At 39.2% G+C, this 20,772-nt stretch overlaps 1 long non-coding RNA gene across 1 annotated transcript; it reads right to left on the reverse strand.

Annotated features, from left to right (window-relative positions):
- Positions 1-15,405: 15,405 nt before the first annotated feature.
- Positions 15,406-19,711, reverse strand: LOC116226947 (uncharacterized). Its single transcript, XR_016467493.1, has 3 exons — positions 19,099-19,711; positions 17,498-17,550; positions 15,406-16,234 (listed from the first exon to the last, which is right to left on the reverse strand). It is a non-coding gene; the product is annotated as an uncharacterized LOC116226947 (long non-coding RNA).
- Between the last annotated feature and the right edge of the window lie 1,061 nt (positions 19,712-20,772).

A 20,772-nucleotide genomic window follows, 5' to 3' on the forward strand; every position in this document is an offset into this window, starting at 1 on the left:
ACGCTGCGGCTCCCCGGGATGCCGTCAGCGCCCCGTGAGGGGATAAGGCCGCGAGTTATGGCGCTGACACGTGAAACTAAGCAGTGATGTTGAAGAAAAGGAGCAACATCGCAAAAAGCACAAGGTGCTGCCACGCTGCCGACAAACGGAACCGCTGAAAGAGCCCCTTCGTGCCTTTGTGACCCGCCGCTGCTTCGCCCTCCTGTTTTCTTACTCCGTTTCCTCTCACAAGAGCAGAGCTCTTCCCCCGGAATAACGGCAATAAATTTTGCCTCCGCACTCAGCCTGGGAGACGGGGAGTCGCCCTCTGTAAACACGGCCGCGCGCGGCGGTGCCTGCGGGAGAGCCTGGCTGAGAGCACCCGGAGCTGGGAGGGCTCTCCCCGGCTCCCCGAAGCCCGCAGCCTCGGCCCACGTGCCGCCCGGCAGCCGGGCTGCGAGCTTTAGCCTTCCCTTGCTCTCCCTGCCTGGCTGGGAGGAGGCTGAGGCAGTGTCCTTGGTGCTGCTTGCTCCTGCCTGCCGACGCTGGCCGGGCTGCGGGAGTTCAAGCGGCAGCGCGTTCCCTGGCTGGCTGTTGAAACCAGTGCTGTGGTTATGCAAGCGTTCCGGCTCCGCTTTGCTGACAGAGTTTGTCAGCCGTGGCCCAGGTATTGCCATACGGCAGCCGGTGAGAAACAGCGCCGGGATTGTGCAAGGCCTGGCTGCCCGGCTCCAACGTCCCATGCGTCCCGCAGCGGCGTGGGCCTCGTCCTCAGAAGCGCACAGCGTGAATTAGACAGCATAACGCACGCTTGTTTACCAGCTTAATTGCTCGAGTTTAATTGCCTGGGAAGCTATCCCAGATACAGAGTGCACTGAAGCCAGAGTATTCAGATAAAATTAATTTAAATAAATCTTAAAAATGCTAGCGTGCTTGCTGGAAAGCAAGGAGTTGATCAAATGATGTTTTGAAAAACAGATCTTCTGCAAATAAAATATGCCAAAATCCATGGAGGAAAAAAAGTACTGAAAGAACGGTATGCCTTACAAGTTGCAGTCACATTCCTGCCACATTCCAGGCCAAGCACCTTTGCAGAGGATGTCAGCTCCTCACTGCTATCCCTTTCCTCATCATGGTCTCTCCTCACCAGACCTTGCAAACACACTGGGAAAACAAAGGGCAATTACTTGCCACATCCTCCCATCTTCTCTTCTCCATCTCCTTTCTTTTGATTTTAGAACTGGAATAAAAAGTTGATGCCTTTTATACTCTCCAAACCAATCAAAACTCCCAGTTCCTTCCAGCTTAAACTGCCCAGTCCCTTTCACTACTCATCTCACCCTTAACCTCCTCCTGCTCACTGGCTCCTTCCTCTGTCAGCACAAGTGTGCTGTGATCACTCCACACACAACACAAATTGCTGCTCTGCTTTCATTCTTCTCTTCATCTACATTACCTTTGCGTTGAAAGCTTTCAGCCATTGTTTAAAGCTCTTCTTCCAATTTTTGATTATTTCCAGTCTGTCTTTTACTTCGTTGCTAAGACTGCACAAAACCTCCAGCAAGTTGTTATACTTCACTGGACTTCAAGATCTTAGCTGTTTCTTGACTTTTTGTGCTGCTTAAATACTGTCAGACACCCATACATCACTGCATAGGATGGTTGAGCTTGGCAGGGACCTCTGGAGATCACCTTGTCGCACCCCCCCGTTCCTTCAGGGCCACTCAGAGCAGGCTGCCCAGCCTCACACTTAAGTGGCTTTTGGAGATCCCCATAGAGACTCCACAGCCTCACTGGGCAGCTTGTGCAGTACGTAGGTTGTCTAGGAGGTTGTACAGGAGGTTACATGAAGAAGGAGATTGATTTTAGCCTCCCATGATAAACATTATCTCCCCACTCCATTCAGAGGCCATGGAAACCTGCATGGTGCCAGCAGAGTTCTCTGGTTGCTCTTCAGCTCAAGGATTTGGAAACAAACAAAAACTGTCACTACTAGGCAGAAATCTTACCTCCTGTGCAGTGTAATCCCTTTCACTGCAGGCTATTGGAAATCGAGTCAAACACCTTTTTAACAACAGATAGGGGATGTCAGATGTTCAGAAGTGACCTAAAAAACCTTCACATCATGTTATCTACAGCTTTTGCAAATCCACCTTCTCCTGGTCGTCTTGCTGTTTCTTGTATTAATCCACCACTTCGGTAATTTCTTTTCTATTTATCTGGGTACAGTAGAGATCCTGCAAAAACTCTATAACCATGATTGAGCAGTCTTATAGCCTCCTTTGCAGCACAGTGGTTTTGTCTGTGTGTTTCTATTACTATCCTTTTTGTGTGCATTAATATTTGGGCAGGTTTAACAACATTTGGTCTTACAAACAATGGATGTGGCTGATCTCCTACGAACAGTTAAAAGGGTTTAATTCCTACACAGATCATTTTTATGTATATTGTCCAACTCTAACCAATCTCTTCTTATTTTATCTCTAGCCTACTCCCCAGGTGGCTTACTAGGTGTAAGCTAAAGATCACACTGTCTCTTAACAACTTCTCTAGAACCATCAACAATCACTTTTTTCCTCATTGTTTAAATCCAGCATTTTTGTTTTTAGTCATGAATTGTGAGTCTTTGAATAGTCATGAATAGTGAGATTTCTAAGAGAAGTGTGTCTGTGTCTCTCGTGAATCGTGTCTTTCCCCAGCATGTGTGAGGTGCCGCATTAACTAGCAGGCTCTTCCCTATCTAGCACACTGTGTTACTATGATCCCCTGAAGCTTCCAGAGCTCTTGCTTGTCAGCAGTCACATCTGCTGCCCTGTCTCCAAAATGAACAATTAACTTCTGTTCTAAACATCATTTATGCTCTGTTTCTGCTTCTCCTGCCATGCACAGACTTCTCTCTCATTTCAAGAGGTGGGCAGCTGCTTGGAAAGGGAACTTTTACTAAACAGACAAATTCCTGAGTGAGCTGAAGTTTCACAGGAACACCACGAGACCAAGAAAAATCTTGCTATTTGTGAGGAATTTATAAGAATTATAAACAGTGCTTGAAATCTTAGGGTCATCTCTGACTCACTTCTATCCTTTATCCTACTCTTTCTATTCATGGCCAAATCTTTACTTCCCTCAGATTAATTCTGTGTGCTGACTTTTTCTGGCTGTCTTCACTGCAAAAGAAATATGCTTTGATTATTTGTGATTCCTTTTGTGCCTTTCTGGAGACAAGATAACTGTGATCTAAAATTATAATTTTTACAGTTCAAATTTTGGGGATAATTTTGAGGATATGCAGAACTACCACTGCTTTAGGCATTATTTTCCACTGCAACTTTGTTCTGCCAAGAAAGCAAGCCTGTGGTAACTCAGATGACTTTCTTTGTACTCAATTCAGGGAATCATCTAGGGAAACTGACTTAATGTCTGTGAGTAGACTCTAGAAATTCCCTGACCTAGCAGCCTTCTATGGTGGCATAACTGCATCAGTAGATGAGGGGAAAGCCACTGATGTCATCTATCCAGATTTCACTAAGGCCTTTAACACAGTACCCCACAACATCCTCTTCTCCAAATTGGAAAGATTTGGATTTGATGTGTGGACTGTTAAATGAACAACAAACTGGCTGCAAAATCGTACCCAGAGTGGTGGTCAATGGCTCAATGTCCAGATGGAGGTCCATGATGAGTGGTGTCCCTCAGGGGTCAGTGCTGGAACCGATGCTCCACAGCAGGATCAAGTGCAAGTTTGCAGAAGACACCAAGCTGGGTGGTGCAGTCGACATGACTGAGGGACAAGATGCTGTTCAGGGGGACCTAGACAAGCTTTGAGCAGTTGGCTCAGGAGAACCTCATGAGGTTCAGCAACCTAAGTGCAAGGTCTTGCACCTGGTTTGAGGTAACTCCCACAACCAATACAAGCTGTGGGGTGAAAGGATAGAGCACAGTCCTTCTGAAAAGGACTTGGGAGTACTGGTGGGTGGCATCTAGATATAAACCAGCAATGTTCCCACACAGCCCGGAGAGCTGACTGTATCCTGGACTGCATCAAAAGCAGCATGGCCAGCAGATCAAGGGAAAGAATCCTGTCCCTCTGCTCTGCACTGGTGAGACCTCACCTGTACTGCGGAGATACATACTGTACAGATGTGGAGTCCTCAGTACAGGAGAAACATAGACCTGTTGAAGCATATCCAGAGGAAGGCCGCAAAAATGATCCAAGAGATGGAACATCTCTCCTACGAGAACAGACAGAGAGCTGGGGCTGTTAAGTCTAGAAAAGAGAAAGCTCCAGGGAGAGCTGAAAGCTGCCTTTCAGTATCTGAAGGGGGGGCTATAAGAAGGGGACTCTTTTACAGGGTGTGTTGTGATAGGACAAGGGGAAATGGTTTCAAACTAAAAGAGGGGATATTCAGATTCTAAGGAAAGTTTCTTTTAAAATAAGGGTAGTGAGTCACTGGAACAGGTTGCCCGGAGAGCTGGAGATGTTCAAGGTCACAATGGACTAGGCTTCAAGCAGCCTGATCTAGCTGTAGGTGCCCCTGTTCATTACGGGGGATTTGGTCTAGATGAGCCCTAAAAGTCTCTTCCAACTCAAATGATTCTATGATTTTATGACTATGAATATTAAATTAAATTCTTCCTCACTTGTTTAGAACTTAAATGGAAACAATTATATCTTGACATAAAAAGGCTCTGAGACTAACAGTACTCTGTTTTATGACTTTTTTTTTTTAAGGAAGCCTTATTTTCATGCACTATTTAGACTGTAGACAGTTTTAATGAGAATTAGTTGACAAGAAACATGGGGTTTTTTTTCCCTACTATTTGAATTTTTAATCAATATAGGACAGAACAAGCACATTCTTCTTTCCTTCCATACCCCTCTTGCCTGGCTCCCCCCTTCCATTACCCTTGTGTGAGCTTCTGAGATCCCAGTGTATAATTACACTCAGTATTCTACTGAGTATTTAACTTGGGGAGCATTTCTGGAAGTTGAAGAATCAATAAAGCACAGAATATATGAAACATAATTAATATTTGGACAAGTAGCCTATGAGCATTACAACATGATTAGTGGTACTTTAATTTAAAATCATGGTATTGCAGTAATCTGATGAAATCTAGTCTTAGTAGTTAAGACAGACACCACAAAAAAATCTTAAGTAAAATAAAAATACAATTAGAGACAGTGCTCAAGACTATTCTAGTTCCAGAAAACGTGAGAAATTAATAAGCAATATCTGTGAAACAGCATCATGATCCTCCTCAGATCCTATAACATGTAGAGCAAGAACTATGTTTCACCTGCAAATCCAGAAAAATAAAGGAGTAGAGGAAAAATACTCTTACGTACTAAGTGTAAAAATCTGTTCTTTGCTTATCCTTCTCAGGTTTTCTCTCGTATACAGGAATAAGCAAACTAGAACAAGTTTATACAAAAACTGCCTCCCCATTCAAGAGAGTTTTTTTTTTATTTTAACTTAAAATCTCCTGAAGAACCATCAGATATAGCAAGCAACTTAATTTACCTTGGCTGCCTAAACCAGTAATCAACCCTTTTCCCCACAAGGATAATGAGTAGATTTTATTGTATGGCTAAAATAGTCTTTACATAGTCATTCCCAATGAACTTTTTGGTTTTGTCCTGGAAAGTGAGGTGCCACCCATTATTTTAATCCAATCTAATGCACTCCCAGTCAGGTAACTGAGAGTCATCCAGCAATCTCCAGTAAGAGCTGATCCCTTCCCACAAGCAAACGAGAAGGAGCAAAGAGAGCCTACCCCCTCACCAAAACACCTGCAGCTGGATGTCTGCATGCCCTGGACTTTTCCCTTCTCCCCTGTATTTGTTAGACCATATATAAGAGTTGTCTGTAACTACAAACTCATTTAAAGAAAAAAAACATTATTTCCACATATGTTGCTCAAATTTCATTTTTCTGGCAGTCACGTAATTGGGATCAGTAAATACCTTTCTTCATAGGATCCTTCATGGCCACTGAGAATCACTATTGTATTTTCTTAGTTTCCATAGTATGGTGACTGTATACAAAGTGCAAATTGGAAATGGTCACAGGTTTGTGCTAATCCCTCATCTGTGCCTGTGAATTTTGTGGTAACATGCCAAAGCCATGTGAAGGACCATTGAAACAATTTACAACTGCCAGTGATTGAGTATAGATTCCATAGTGCTGGCAAGTTCTCTTGTACATGGCACTATATTTCCAATACTTCTGACCATACAGTTAAATAAATAGCTTATACTTATTAGTATGCAGAGGCAGGAAAGTGTGGGTCACAACAGTAAATCACCATGACAATCAGCAAATGTGGACAACACATGATCCAGCTGCACCAGCATATGATCTTGCTGCACCAAGTTGTTCTGTGCAGAAAAAGATACATGAAGAACTGATATATATATTTTTTAAACTTCTGCTTTAAAAAAAACTGCTGAACTATATTTATTAACAGGGCTTTGCCACTAAATTGGCTTATAACATTAACAGAACCTGTGATTTGAGAGGCCCTGAAACAAGCTTACAATTATGGTGTCTAACTCAGTAGGCTGCAAATTTTCTTTCTGCTCTCATTAAGAGGAAAGGGTATACACAAAGTCAGACTAATGAGTAAAAAAAATGATCTAAATTAGAAGTGACAATACAGTTGCCATACCAGAGCTAAATTTCTGTACTAGTAAACTTGATCTAATTTTAATTAATATAGCTAGATGTCATACATTTTAATTTAGCTTTATAAAACTTTTCTGTGATTACAGCAAACTATAGGTATTACATTAATGGTTATTGTATTCTTTCTATTTTTGGGCCGTACTTTCTATCAATTCTAGAAGATGTACGTGGAGAATGTGAAAAAAAAGCAAACAGATGCACTGATATCTGAGTGCCAAAGGTCAAGGCAAAAATCAATTTGTAATCTTTACAATCTCACGGAGAGATTTCCATGAACATACTGCATAAGTAAAAACAAAAAGAACAAACAAAAGAGAAAACCCAAACACAGTGCTTTTAGTACCTACTCAGGAAATAGCCTCCCTAAGGAAAAAAAATGCGTTGTGTGCAGTCTTTTTTGAAATGTTTTCATGATTGATAGAAAGTGCAGTCATTCTCTGAGTTCATAATTCTTGAGAGTGAACTGTGCCTGTCTCCCACCTGATGGCCCTGCACACAGAGGCTGCAGCCTGTCTGGGGACCTAGCTGAGATTACTGTTTGACACCATGTCTCAGTAACTTTTGTATTTTTGACCTGCAGCATCTTTTTCTATGCAGCATGATTACTACAACTTCCCATCGTTCCCCCAGTGTTTAATTTTAACTACAACTGAGGCACCCGAGGAAGTTGAGAGAGGAGAGGGGGCAGTGAGTTTTGTCAGACAGGGATGTGGGGAAATAACAGGCTCTGGAGAATGAAGGCAGCATATATCTAGAGAGTGACCATAGTGCATAAAGCGAACAAAAATGCTGGAGAAAGAGCATCAGCAGCAGGTATATGTGCTAGGGAAACACTCAAACCTTTATTCTACTGTCCTGGAACGTTTTTTCTTCTAAGCACTGTAAAAGAACATGTATGTACTGAAAACTGCCCACAAGCCAGTTGATATATTGTTTGTTTTATCCCTTCTTTTTTCCACATTTATCCTGTTAAGTGTCCTAACCAGACTGTGTTTACTTGTGTCCCTAAGCAAGCCACAACTGTTGCTAGCTACATATCATCTTTATAGTCCCATTATCTCCAGCTCTCTGAATCCAGTCTGGCCCACAGAGTGACTCCTAGTATTTAACACTTGCTAGTAACGAGTGTTCTGAAAACCTTCCAACTAATGTGCTCTGCTTGCAAGAGAGATGTTTAGCTCCTCAGTTATAGCTACTTACCTGTTAATTCTCACTACCATGAATCAGCTTCAACATAGAGCCTCAGGTACTGTCTCAAAAAGTAAGGTTTTAAGAGTCTTAGCTATTCAGAAGTTGTCTCTTAAAAGTTAGTATGTTACAGACATGTCCAAAACAAACAAAGAAATAGACCAGTGTCTAGAGTGCTCTTCTACAGTTTAGAATGTTCACGTATTTTTCCTTTTACACTAAAATAATTGAAAATGCTGAATTAGAAAACTCTTCTTGTATGTTCTTACATCTGTTTTTTTTCATTTCTATTCTAAATTGTGTATTCTATATCGAATAAGTAACTTTGAAATGTCCCAATGAATAAAATATTAAAGCAAATGAAACAATCACAGGCATATGAAATGTAAAAGATCTTTCCAAAAGTTCTTAGTTTTAGCGAATTATTCTAGAAATCTTCTAGATCTTCCAGAAAACATCAGGAAAACAGCTTCAAAACCTACACAGTGCCAGTTTTTATAATCATTGCTGCACTTAGCAGTTCTGGTGATCTCAGAGCAGTACTGTTCAGAAATGTTTCCCCAGTGTTTCACACAAATATTCTTACTGTGTCCCTATAGCTACAAAAAATTCCATCACCAAGATACCACAAATGCTTTAGCAGTTTATCATTTCTCCTAAATAGTCAAGAGAGCTGCTAGCTAGTCTATCTACCACAGATGAAAAGTTGTTCATTTTATAGGTATAAAATATTGCTAGTTTATTTCTGAGGGGATATATCTGGAGCCAGTTTGTAACTTCCTTCATAAGAGAGGCTTATTGAGACAGATATCCTAGGGGTAACAAGACTCCAGCTAGCATGAATTTTTGATCCAGGATTTCTCCTGTAAGAATTCCCTGACTCAACACTTGGCAATTTGGATCTGGGCTCTTTCAGGTTATAAAAGAAAATATCACATTTAAATGTGACATTTCTATAGTAATGAGTAGTGTGAAAGACAGTCCTTCAAACATAGATGAACATTCCTTTCAAGGAACACAGGACAATAGTTTGAAATAGACCAGAATTTGAAAAGAAAATGAACAACCACCACCACAGGAATTGAGTGAGGTGGACTCACCCATGATAAGTAGGATACAAGCAGGATACATAAATTTGTCTGAACCATTCATTTGACCTTCTGGCTTGGTAGAGGTAGTCTGTGGTTTACATAATGGCACAACACCACCACCATTATTTTTTAAATTATGTTTCTTAATCAAACTATTTCTTCCCACTTTTGTTGCTACCTCAACCACAAAAGAATCAAGTGTTACAATATCCATACATTGGAGCTACAGTATCTGGGTCCTGCCAGCTTATAGGGACTATTTAATTTCTTATATCTAAGATACCTAGATATTTAAGATATGGATATCTTAGTAAGATATATCCTGTACACCCATGTTCTAAAATGAACCAATCTGAAAAAATAAATTGACAAAGAAAGGGACAAAAGAGCAGTCTTCAGCTTATTTCCATAAATATTTCTGGTGGCCTTTTGAGTATTCAGAGCATCTTGTAATCTTAAAAATAATTCTTCCTGTTTGAAGCCCTCAAGGAAAAGCATACACAGTGTAAACTCTGCTTCCCCTACCACACAGACCTTCTGCAGTAAACTGAAAAGAGAAAGCCTTCCTAAAAGCGGAGACCTGAAAACAAATTGAATTTGGGTTATGAACCTTCCTGTAGGAACCTCTCACCACCCGCAATTGTTTGAGGTGTCCCTGTTCCAGAATGTTATGGCTAGGTAGTGTTTGTTCAAGACATATTGCTACCCTTGTATAAAATATTTATGTAATTCCCATAACATTCGCAATATGTAGCAAGTATGTATTTCATGGTCTCTATTGTTTAAGGCCAAAGCTTGAACTAAAGTCATGACAATATTTGTAATAGACACAATGAGGCAGTTATCTTGATCAGGGCACAACCTGCTAGTTACCTCATGTGTGTTCTTCCCTTGTTTTCCTTCCCTTTGTAGTTACACAGATGGAAGAAACAGAGATTGGTGTTTTTCTGCCCTTCATCTTATTCTGTTCTACTTGTAGTAGAAAAGTAGAAAGAACATTGCCAGTAAATTACTTTTGTTTTAAAACCTTACAGTTCCTGACAGAGATAAATATGGTTACCTGTGGATCATAGGAACCATTTTTTTTCCCAGTGAAAATGCCATAAAGAACAATGATTTTGGATGCATCTGCGTCATTCTTCTGAGATGGATACCAGTGCTCTGAATTTGCTGAGTTTATTCCTTCAGCATCTAAGTACTGTCTATCCATAATCAACTGAATAGTTGCTATACTATCAAAATTTCACAGAGACGTGACTAATGCCATTAAGCTTCATGATGCTGTTGATTGCTGGTCTGGAAAAACCTATTGTAATCCTTCTCAAATGTATTAAAACTGCTGCCCATAAACAATACAAACTGCATGATAGACATGCATCATACTAGCCTCTAAACATTTATACATGTCTAACATTCAGGTGGAAAAAAAACATTTCAAATTAACTACATTCACACCCAATGTAGAATCTTTTACAAATGAAAAAGTGCTTCTGATATATGCCACAGTCTTACAGGGGATGGGAAAGGAAAGATTATGTTGCACCTTATGCTGTCAAATTACTATCTTTAACAGTAGACATTTAATCAGTTTTCTTGGCATTCATGTGCTAAAAGAACACACAATATTGGTAATATTTGATACACTGTGCTCATTTAATTGAAATTCTTTCACAACAAAAATATATTCACATGTTTTTAAACAGAGATACTCTGTATTTTCAGAAATAACTGGTAAAAATTAAGTAATTTGTAGAATAAGCTTTGAACAGTACTGCTGATTTTAATTCATCTGTGTCATCTTTATGAAAGTAAGCATTACTTCTGAGTAGCTAGGTCATTTCCATCTATAAAAAGCATAGAAATCACAGTTTAGTCTGGCCATATTTCCCAATCCCTTCAATCTATTTAGCTTAACAGATGTACAGATGCACACAGATGAAAACAAATCAGTCCTTTTCCAGCTTGCTGTTTAAGAAAATAATCAGGGCAGCAAGCTTGTGGCACTATTCCTATCTTCTCCTGTAACTGAAATTACTGAAAAGCATGTATGAGGATAAAAAGTACATTAATTTATAAGAATCATAGAATGGCTTGGATTTGAAAGGACCTCAAGGATCATCACATTCCAACCCCCCTGCCACAGGCAAGGTTGCCAGCTGCTAGATCAGACTGCCCAGGGCCCCATGCAGCCTGGCCTCCATAGACAGAGCATCCACAGCCTCCCTGGGCAACCCGTTCCAGCACCTCACCACTCTCAGTAAAATACTTCTCCTGATGGATTGCCTAATTTTCAGCTTATCTTATTCCCCCCAAACACTCATGTAAAAGAAGAGACTTATCAACTCAGAGCATTATACTGCTTTGCAATGGCTTCTGTTAAAATTAATTGTTCACCCAAACTGCAGGTCTGTTAGCTGCCAAGTTTGGGAGCACGTGCTGACAGCATCCTTCAGTGGGATGAGATGAGATTCAGTTGAGTACAGTTTTCTTTCTTCCTTTTCCCTTATTTCCTACACTCCTGCCTCTGCTGGAAGAGAAAAGAACCAAAAGGAAGGAAAGAGTGTGCTCTGTGCATCAGGGTAGCTGAACTGTGAGGTTAATTGCAGACTACATCACTATAGTCTAAATGCAATCAAGAGGAGATATTTCTAAACATCAGGTTAGCAGCAGCTAACTAATTATACGCATTTCTGCAATTTCATCATATTTTTCTAAGTCCTGATGATAGGATTTCAAAAAAGAAAAAAACAAAACAAAAAACACACAATGGTGCTCACTGGCTTGATAAGCAGCCACCTGTACTTCCAGATGTACTGATCCTCAGGCTTTTATGCCTTTCAAGTCAGTATTCTGCAAACCAGTCACTCAGACCAGCAATCAGGTAACAGTCTCAAACAGTAAGCATGGTTCACTCAGGAATTTCACTGGGATTTGGACCCTACAGGATTTTCCTTGTAGGAACTTGTCAGAGCATGTTTGCTCTGACACACGGCTTCAAAATCAGAGTAATATATATTACTTGATGCAAGGCATGAAGGATAAGATTTTAAAAAAGAAAAAGAAAAATATTCTTTACATAGGAGTTCAACTGCATCTTTGAAGTTTCCCCTTTATGAGTAAATCCCGCTACTGAAAAGAAAACAATTATTTAAACAGATATATTTGTCACATGTTTGGTGGCTTCTCCTTACAAACCTCATCCTGTCTGAAAGATTCTTGAGATTGTCAGTTTCTTTTGAGCCTAGACTTACCAACTTTATGTTGCATTCCTCCCAAGCATTGCTATCCCAGTACACACAGTATTCAAGCATTTTCCCTATAGCTTTGAAGAAGCACATGCATGTTACACCAGTACCATTATTTTACCTTTAAATCTTTTCTTTTTCTTAAAAAACAAGAACAAAGAAATACCCCCCCCCCCCAAAAAAAAAACCCTCTTTTACTACTTTCTTTCATCTAATAATTAGCTTTTGAATGGGCAGGCAACAATACAAAGCAAAGCTCATTAGTCATTGACAGTACCTACTTTATCCTTCACCAGAATGTTTTGTTTCTTCTGCAGCTGTATTCTGCACAAAGAGACATTCATGAAACATTACACAAATATAGATGTTTTGCTCTTATTCCTGTTTTTCACATCTTCAAAACAAGCAAAAAATGTTGGAGTAAAAATATCATCTTTAACTGCTTTCTTACAAAAAAGAAACTGTATTTTGAATGAAAATGTAAGGTATCTGAAATGGAAAGCACTATTAGATGCTATTAAAATGAATATTTTCCATTTTGGACAGTTTTTATGATATTGCTTACTTGCTTTTTCTTATTGTGACTCCCATTGTGTTAGTATACAAACAGACTGAAACTGGAAGACACCAGCAATAATAATTGAAAATGCAACGGTATGCAAGTTGAAACTTTTTCATACAGACTCAAATGTTCGTATTTCTAGAGCAAAAAATTAAAAGTACCTAAAGCTGTGGGGGGAACACGGGGAAAAGTGGAAAAATTATTGATTTGATCAGAAACAGCAGTGATTCAGCCTTGCCAAAAAAAAAAAAATACTTATTTCAAATTTCTTATCCATACAATAAATCCTTAAACCTGTAGGCTAAGATTTCTAACCTCTGGAGCAATCACTTAAAAAAAAAAAAGAAATCACTAAAAAAAATTGAAATAAGGTTGGGATTACTGCTTAGAGGATATACTGAAGTAAGTGAAACTCATGTGCATCAAAAATTAACTACATATATCCAGCTGTTCAAAACAGATACAGATCTGCCTTTTGCTATAGGTTTGTATAGTATCTTGCATAATGAATCCTACACAACACAGGCTCAGATTTTGCACATATGCTTAGACACTTTCTACATATGACTTATTTCATTTGAAGCTATCAAGCTGAAGTAAACATGCATCAGTTTATATTCTGTATAGTAATTAATAAATAGATTTTAATTATTGTGAGAAGTCATGTTGAAGAGTCAGAATTAAACTGAACACCCAGCTTGAAACCTGGAAAGCATTGACTATGTTAAGTATATTAAAATACCACATTACAAATACAAATAGCACAATTAACACATAATTCAGGTGGTAGAAACCCAGCAGAACTCAGTAGCAACTTACTGATGCCTGGGTGCCAAACTGCTCCTGAAGAGCTGTTGTTACTTGGAGGATAACAATGGAAACCACAAGAAGAGCTCTCAGAGAAATGTTTCTTTTAAAGAATTATTGCTCTTATGTGGTTTTGCTGCAAGCAAGCATGTAGATAATGATAATAATACTAATTTAAGTAACTAATAAATTGTTTCTAAAGAGTAAGCAACCTGTACACACCCTTTCTAGGCAAAAAAAAAAACAAAAACACACACAAAAAAAATCACAGCATCACAGGAGTTGGAACCTGTGGGACCTTTGAAATCACCTAGTCCAACCCCCTGAAGTCTTTTCCCTGCACTATGTTGCACAGTAAAGTATCCAGGCAAGTTTTGAATACCCCCAGAGAAGGAGACTCCACAACCTCTCCAGACAGCTTATTCCAGTACTCTGTCACTCAAGAAGAAAAATGTTTTATCCTCACGTTCTTATGAAGCTTCCTGTATTCCAGTTTGTGCCCCTTGTCCTGTTGCTGGGCACTGCTGAAAAGAGGCTGGGTCCAAACAATTGGCTCCTGCCCTGCAGTTATTTGTAGGCACTGATAAGATCTACTCTCATTCTTCTCCAGGCTGAAGCATGCCAGGTATCTCAGCCTTTCCTCACGAAAGGAGATGCTACAGGCCCTGAATAATCTTTGTGGCCCTCCAGTGGGTTCTCTTGAAGTCCCCTGTCTGTCTTGATGTGAGGAGCCCAGAACTAGACACAGTACTCCAGATGTGGCCTCACCAAGGCAGAGTAGATAGGGAGGAGAACCTCTCTTGACCTGTGTTCACTCCTTTTTAGTGCACCCCAGAATACCATTAGCCTTCTTGGCCACAGAGGCACACTGCAGGCTCATGGCCAACTTATCCACCATGGCATTCCAGATCCTTCTCTGCAGAGCTCCTTCACAGCAGATTAGCTCCTAACCTGCACTGCTTCACACAGTTATTCCTCCCCAGGTGAATGACTCTACTCTTGCCCTTGTTGACATCATAAGGTCCCTCACCACCCAACTCTCCATCTGTCCAGGTCTTGCTGAACAGCAGCACAGCCTCTTGGAGTGTCAGCCACTTCTCTCAGCTCTGTATCATCAGCAAAATGCTAAGTCACACCTGTCTGCTTTTGCTACATATCTTAACTTTGTTTCACTCTAAAGTCAGTCTTCTCAGTTCTCCTCACCACACTTCTAATAACCAGCATTTAAAGTCTTCGAAAGACAAAGACTGTGAGAAAGCATGGGATTTTAGGAATTGTCATTAAGAACTTCACATGGCAGTAGGAAATCCACATCCTTCTCATCATTGCAAATATTTCCAAAGTTTTATAGAAGTGAGCTGAGCTTCATAAATCCATACATCCATAGGCTTTAGGTGAACTTCAAGGTGGCTCTTTTAGTATTTTAGTATAGAGATTTTAGTATAAATACAGCAAACAGTCTCATTATTAACAGATAGTTGGTTGTCTTGGTTGTCTCAGTTTGTGAAGGGATTGAGTGAGTACTGTTATTAAGTTATTATTATAGTACATATAACATGGGTTTACACTATACAGCTAGGGAGTTGCAGGAAAAAATTACTAAAAAAAAAGAAACCCAGAAAAATAAGTCCTAATATCTAGTACAGATACATAATCTTCATAGAATCAGTCTAATATAAATGAACCAATATATAATACATAGGTTGCTCCAAAAGTAATGCCCCCTACTTGTTTCCTTGGAAAATACAACAGATGCAGTGAGCACAGTAGCACTACTAGATAGAGCAATTCTAAGCTACAAAACACTCCTTTTCAACATAGCCACCACCAGTGACTATGCATTTTTTTTTTTTTTTTTTTTTTGCCAGCAATAAGCAAAAGCCTGCATGCCACATTCATAACAAATCTGCGCCAGTAGAGGTGACCCACTATCACTCTCCCCAAAATACGCTACCCACCACCTCACTGTGTTCACATCCATTGTTCAGTCTCCATAACAACTCAGCAGGCATCTGTGAATGTTAATGGCTGCCATTTTCTGCATGGAGGAACTAATTCCACACCTTTGCTTCATACGCTCTTACATGTCAGACACCATTCTGTCAGACTGCCCCTCTGCTGTAATCTGTCACACGGCAATAAGATGTAATGGAATATAGGAAGATTCAGCCTCTACTAGCATACCAGTAACATCTGCATCTGATGTTGTGAGCCAACAAAATAGGAGGCATTACTTCTGGAGCAAGCCTTGTAATATAAATTAAGCAATAAATAGTAAGAGAGACGGAGTATGCTGGCAATTAAATGGAAAGCGTAGCCAGGAAACAGAACAGAAACTGTATCCAGAATTCAGCAAAACTGACCTACGTATTGGAGGCAATAAAATAGAAGTTAATCTGATCATGCAACAGTCCTTATGACCTCTGTATGTTGATAGGATCATTCCCCTTAAGAGGAATTAAAACTTACAAAGGAGTAAATACACCAAATTGTGCTGGGATGAAAATGCTCAGATACTATTCAGTATGCTGAAATATCCATACTGTGAAGTCTGCCTGTGAGACCTGACTGTGTCTGTCTCTGAAGGCAATTCTGTTTCTGTTCCCTCACTGCTTCGGTTGTCCTCTCTCTTCTCCGGTATTTAATAGACCACCAGGAGGCACTTAGGTTTTCCATCTGTTCCAAGTATTTCACTGGCATTATGTCCAGCTTCCATTCATAACTCTGTCAAAAACCTTGAGATTAATATAATTTAAGATTTTGAAAGCAAAGCAATAAATCCAGAATTTCTGATATAGAGTATGAACATAAAATCATACAAAATATATTGAAATAAGATTAAAAAGCTCAATAAATTTATATGCCTTGAATTATGTGGAAGCCAAACAACATTACACAACAATAGCAAATAGACCAAAAGGGAAAATAGATTTAAAGAAAATACTGGTTTAACTGTTTTCAATAATTATGATGTATTACTGTTAACAATAATCACTTCCCATGTTTAGCTATTATAATTCTGTCTTCATTTGGACACATCTAATCAAATTGCCTCAGCATAATTTAATAAGCTCAATGCTTTATATAGCAGTGCTAAACCTAACAGCTGTATAGTCCTGTGCACGTGAAGAGAAATGCATCATCACAGAAACCACAATGTGAAAACACCTCAAAGTACACAAAGCTATAAACTACTTTAAGTGGATTTCAAAGTTGTCAACATATGGCACATCACAAAGCTATTTGTCCAAGAGGCACTAAAAATAAATATGTAAAGTGTAGATACAACTTTTCCATTTGTGAGAATTCACAGCACAGCATTCCATGTATTATATTCCACACATTAATGCTCAGATGCAGTTTCAAACTATTTGAATTAAAATAAATTATAAATGATTTGCAAATTAAAAAAAAAAAAAACTGAAAACAAACAAAAAACCTCAATTCATTAATCTTTTCCCCATCTGCCAAAAAATTCAATATTAGTAATAACATATCCTGGTGGGAGGGAAAGACAGTTCACGTTACAGTACCAGTAGGTACTATCTTTTTTAAACTCAAGGCAACTTCTGAATGTATTGAAAAATCTCATGTGAAAAAGCAGAAAGCCTCTAATTAGAAAAAGATTTTATATGCCTGAATATATTTTAAAACATCATTGAAACATAAGGATCAATATTTCCATTAATATCAATGGTTAAATTACCCGTGTATCTTTTTTATAATATTGAAATATTAAATGGGTTCAAATACATTCACAGTACCTTCTGAATGTCTACTTCTCCTAAAAGTTACTTTAAATTTCCTTATATTAGAGTCTCATGTCCTTTCCAATCGTCATTTCCATCAGGACAGTAACAAAGCCTGCTGCCTACACGAGCCATAGTACTTCAGGTTTTTAGAAGTGAAGGCTTTTTTATTATTATTATTTCAGCACACCTGATTTGCTGTATTTCCTTCCTTTCTTCTTTTCCCATTTTCTACCTCTTTTCCTTTTTTTTTTTTTTTAAAAAAAAACAACAAACACAACAGCTTCCTTAGTCGTGTGCAGTAACAACACTAGAGTTTTAGACAGACATGAACGTTTCAGTATTGTGTCATAACGTAATTGTGCAGGGTTTTTTTTGTGTGTGTGAATTCTGCAGAAAAATGAAACCTACGTGTATGGTTTTACGATCATACAGCTTGATGAACTGATATTTGCAAAATACATCTGACTCATAGTGCCTGCAGATTTGGGAAAACTTCTGGAGCCTCACAGTTCACAAGAGAAGAAGCTTACACAGATCTTTTGAGTTGAATAGATGGTGAGACCAAGTTCAACCACTTCCTGTCTTCAAATTAGACGCCACTTGTCCCTCCTTTCTCTGCCTTTGCAGTAACTGGCCACAAAGTCTAACACCCAGGTGAAACAGCTTCAAGTTGTTCCAGACAGAAGCAGAGAGACTTTTAACAGTTGAGAAAATATTAAAGGAAAGCATGAAACAATATTCTTAAGGCTGATGAAAGGTTGTAAGGGTAAACACGTGGGTTAGGGTTAAAACAAAAGAAAAGAGACTTCCACCAGTGCCAGGGAATTACCTCTTCTTCAAAATGAAAACTCTGCCTGCCCCATTTTAGCATCTATCGTACTTCTGTATTTCATCCAAAGATATTATAGTGCCATACTTATGCCAAGTGCTGCTAATTGTTTTCAGCCCTCCTAATTGCTTGACTTTGCAATGGAGAGTGGAAAAAAATAAGAGGGCAACTATAAATAGTCACCCCATTATTCAGCATGGTACATTTGTTCATTTTATTATTTGCACAGAAACAAGGGAAGCCAAGCAAGATTAAAGAAAGAGGAAGAATGGTGAGGTAAAGTGTTTCCTGGACCTTGCCAGACTTCTTTTTTCTCAGAACTTCCTTGTCTTTTTTTCACATAGAATACATACAGAAACATACTGGCAAGACTCAGTTCAGGTTTACTTCCCTTTTTGGTTTACCATAAGAATAAAGATGACAGTAATTAAGATATTCCAATCAGGTGGTTTCACAAGAAATTCAATAAATATCTATGGCCAGTGTACAAAATAAGTAGCCTTTGGATTTTACACTGAGGTTAAAAAGCCTTATGCTTAGAGACAGTGATATGCTTTTAAGTTTTAGTCACAGTCTTTTCATAACTTTGGAAGTATTCTTGTCCTAGCTTAAGTGTTAACTGGTTCACAGAAGAGGCCTTTATTTTGGTGCAGCAAAAGGAAATTACTATTCAGAAAATCAGGAGAAGAATAAAGACTAAGATCCAATCCCGCTGTTCAGAAACTCAGCACCTGCTCTCATTCAAACCCAGGTTTAAATATCCCCAAAAGCCTACTAACCATGACCTGAACACTGTCTCAAAAGAAGCTGATATGGAAAACAAAAAAAGTGTTGGCTAAGGACTATCTATTTTTAATGTTATTTTAGTTTTGAGAATCTAAACATTACAGTTGGTTTACAGCTGGAAAGATTATCATGGTGAAAACAGGAAAAGAAACAAACAGGGAAGGAATGCTCACCTGTATCCAAAGATCCAGGTTCACAGGAAGGACTCCACAGAGGATAGATCTCCAGAAAAAGAATGCTCCCAGGTTGCAGTCAGCCCTTTAATGGGGTCTAGGAGGGGTGGAGCCAGACTCCTGCCACACAGGTGAATTGCCTTCACCTGTGCTCCCATGGCTGACTCAGTCCTTGTCTCAAGTGATCAATCAGTGGTTCAGGCCGTGACCCAACAGTTCCCATACACTAAAACAATAACTTTTTTGCCTTTCTGGAGTCCCTTCACTTAGGAAATCTGATTGTATGCTAATTTACCTTTGGAAAAAATAACTAAGTAAGAAATTAAATAAACCCACATACATTTAGACCTATACTTTTCTAAACAAGGATTGATTTCAGGAGATTCCCAGGCATTTCTCAAGAGGACGTGTTATCTTGATTAGTTGGTCATTTAGCTCATCTGTCATGCCAGAGAATGTACAAAACAGACATCATTTCCTTAACCACCACCCAAATCTTCTGTCCTTTGATAAGAAACAATGCAAAGAGGAAGTTGAGTTCTCTTCCTCCTCGTATATGTCCAGCAAGATTGGATGCAGTTAATTTCGCAGTGCTTGCAGCAAAAAGAGCTGCTGTCTTTTCCATTAGCATCTAGAAAGCCAGGCTGTGAAGCAGAATAGCTTGCATGTTACCTAAAGAAACTATTTGCTCATAGGAGTTAGAAAAAAGAAGCGTTTATAGATTAGAGAATCCAACCCTACTCTAGGGTATAGTATAGATAATAGAGAGGTTTTAGTAGATAAAAACAAAGGTGCCTGAGATAGTCTGAATTATATTTAATACAGAAAGAATATCTCCAGTAATAGAATTTAAGATGCAAAAAGGAAAATGAGTAATGTTAGTATTTGGTAACTGTGCTTTGATTCCAATTTTAGCGATTTTCCAATTATTTGCCCAACACAGGTGTGCATATAAATTGCCATGGGGCTCCTAAGGTGTGTCAATATTGTCAAAGATGGCATTCTGGCCTTTGTCTGGTTCTTCTGTATGTTTCCTGGTTGGAACAGCAAGAAATACAGCAGGCTGCCTAGCACCATGCTGTGACCAGCACCTCTGCAGAGAAAGCTGCTTCCAGCACAGAGGTATGCAGTCCATTCAGGTGCTTTCCCGTGAAATCCTTCAGATGGGAGGCTTAAAGTAATAAGCCCTTAAAAGGATCAGATTGTGCTCTGGTGGGGGAGCTGCTTTTATGTTCTCTTCTTTCTCTGAGAAAAGGATCAGCAAAACATCTGCTGTAGGATATGAGGCAGTTAGAACACGAGGTTTCTGATAGGCCTTGGGAATGGGAGAAAAGAGGACTCCCAGAAAAATGTGTAATTGGTATTAGCATGCTGCTTGAAAGTATTTCTGTGAACTACCAAAGATACTTCTGCCATCATCATTATTACGTACAAAAATATAACAAAATTTAGTTTACTCTAAACTAAGAAACTCAAACTTCTAGGACATACAGTAGCCTGAGAAACCATAAGTCTTCTTCCTTATGTAGTTACTGACAGCTAGGAGTAACAATAGAGTGAAATCAGACAGCATGTGATCATATAATCAAAGGCAGTACTGTAGTATATGGGATAACAGTACTGGTATCTCTTTCTGCACTAAGCAGCTTATCTTCTAGGTTGGATTTAGTGTAG

Source organism: Phasianus colchicus, chromosome 6 (genome assembly GCF_987193195.1).
Source record: "Phasianus colchicus chromosome 6, bPhaCol1.hap1.1, whole genome shotgun sequence".
Lineage (NCBI taxonomy): Eukaryota > Metazoa > Chordata > Aves > Galliformes > Phasianidae > Phasianus > Phasianus colchicus.